The sequence below is a fragment of the Scomber japonicus genome, chromosome 22 (genome assembly GCF_027409825.1).
Source record: "Scomber japonicus isolate fScoJap1 chromosome 22, fScoJap1.pri, whole genome shotgun sequence".
Classification (NCBI taxonomy): Eukaryota; Metazoa; Chordata; class Actinopteri; order Scombriformes; family Scombridae; genus Scomber; species Scomber japonicus.
In genome coordinates this window covers 22111092-22113591 of record NC_070599.1, presented here as the reverse complement: position 1 = coordinate 22113591, position 2500 = coordinate 22111092, and the positions used below count along the sequence as shown (strand labels likewise).

Here is a 2500-nt window from a genome sequence, read left to right as displayed (position 1 = left end):
AACATAATGGCAGTCTGTGTTCGCCTCTTTTGCCTTATTATACTATTATATTATCATTATATCAGTGGTATAAAATGATCTTCCAATTTGGAGTCAATTGGAGCCAGAGTTTCATTTTGGAGCCAGCATCTACTGTCACAATAATCATCGACTTATCGTACAATAACGTTAATTATCAGCATCATCATGTCTATATATGGACTATTAGCAGCTGTGTTCGACTCTTTTGCATTATTATACTATCATATTATCATTATATCAGTGATATAAAATGATCTTCCAATGACAAGTCACCTGTGTATGATATTATATTAGAGGGGTCAAATTTAACAATTAAGACCATAATGACTCAACACTGTTTGAATTTGGAGTCAATTGGAGCCAGAGTTTCATTTTGGAGCCAGCATCTACTGTCACAATAATTAACGACTTATTGTACAATAACGTTAATTATCGGACTATTGCCACACTTCACATTAGCAGCTAAGAGGCTATTCATGTCACATTGACTGAGTGAGTAGTGTCCTCTGTCTGTATTCGCCTCTTTTCCATTATTATACTATTATATAATCATTATATCAGTGGTATAAAATGATCTTCCAATGACAATAATATCGTTTATAGCGATTATTACTGAGGCAATACATCGTCCAACAATAGTTGTAATCGTGCCAGGTTATATTTGGTGTAGCTAAAACAAAATTTTAAGAAGTCACCTGTGTATAAAACTATATTAGAGGGGTCAAATTCGAGACCAATCGAGTGAGAGTCAATTGGAGCCAGAGTTTCATTTTGGAGCCAGCATCTACGTAGCAGTAGGTCTGTCACAATAATTATCGTCTTATCGTATAATAAGTAATATAAAATAGTAATATTAAGTATCAGCATCATCATGTCTATATATGGACTATTGCCACACAGCTATAAATAACTCTGTCCCCAAACATAATGGCAGTTTGTGTTGCGTCTTTTGCATTATAATGACAATAATATCGTTTATCGCAATTATTTCTGAGTCAATACATCGTCCAATAAAAGTAGTAATGGTGCCAGGTTTAATATTTATTATATTTGGTGTAGCTGAAACAAAATTGTCACATTTTAATAAGTCACCTGTGTATAAATCTACTTCCTTTGCTTCCACATTGTCATCTTTGTATAATTTATGCGTCTGCTTCGGGCCTCGAGTCGTCAGCTTTGCTCGTCAGCGGAGGAGTGAGCAGAGTAATGAGTGGACTTCCAGTTTTCCCGCCCTGCTTGTGCTGAAGCCGATCATTAAGTCTGGACTTAATTGAAGCATCTGGAGTTGACAGTTTACATACATTCACAATATCAACCTCACAAAAGGTCAATCGTGTTTTACTTCTTACTTCCTTTTTGCCTCGTCGCTCGGTCCTATTTATGTGCTTTTAATGCTTTCTGGGAGAATAATGGAGCTCAAAGGAATAAGCTATTTTAGGCTTCGGCAACACTAACAGATTTCTTGTTAGGATACTTGTTTTTATCTTTCTCCAGAGATTTCACTACAAGAAGGAGAATATAAAATGCCACCAGGCTTTATCATTTAAATTACTTGACATCAAAATGTCACAAACAATATTTTTTTTGTAGGCGTCAATTTTTTAAAAGCCCAACAATAAAATATAGAAATGTATGAGTTTACACTTTTAGGGAGATACTTTATATTTTTTATGAAGTTAAAAAAAATCTGCTTGTCTTGTCTCTTTTTTTATTATGTGTGTGTGTGTGTGTGTGTGTGTGTGTGTGTATGTATGTGTGTGTGTGTGTGTGTGTGTGTGTGTGTGTGTGTGTGTGTGTGTGTGTGTGTGTGTGCAGCTACTGTACAATAAATCACCTCCTACTTCTCTTTCTCTTTCTCTCTCTGTGTGTCTTATCTCTCTTTCTCCACTGTCATGTCTTAATACTGTGTGTGTGTGTGTGTGTGTGTGCGTGTGTGTGAGTGTGTGCGTGTGTGTGTGTGTGTGAGTGTGTGCGTGTGTGTGTGTGTATTAAGCCAGTTATTGTCTCAGACGGACTGACATCTTGTGTACGATGAAAATAAGATGGATTAATTCAGTACACTCGTAGGTGGTCAGCACTAACCAACGTGTGTGTGTGTGCCATTCATCTTTTTTGTTGTGTGTTCCCTTATATCACTTTGTGTGTATGTGTGTATGTGTGTGTGTGTGTGTGTGTGTGTGTGTGTGTGTGTGTGTGTGTGTTTCTGACTCACACGAACAGTATGTCCTTGTGTATGTTTTCAGTTTGTATACCAGTGTCCATTTATGTTTTGCGTGTGTGTGTGTCCATCTGCTTGGGTGTGTGTTATATAACACTGAAGCAACCAGCTGTACTCTCTCTCTCTCTCTCTCTCTCTCTCTCTCTCTCTCTCTCTCTGTCTCTCTCTCTCTCTAACTGTCTCTCTCTCTCTCCCTCTCTCTCTCTCTCTCTCTCTCTCCCTCCCTCCCTGTCTCTCTCTCTCTCTCTCTCTCTCCCTCTG

The 2500-nt window shown here is 37.8% G+C and overlaps 1 protein-coding gene across 1 annotated transcript in view; it reads left to right on the top strand.

Annotated features, from left to right (window-relative positions):
* nhsl2 (NHS-like 2) overlaps positions 1–2500 on the top strand; it is a 157617-nt gene that overhangs the window by 68367 nt on the left and 86750 nt on the right.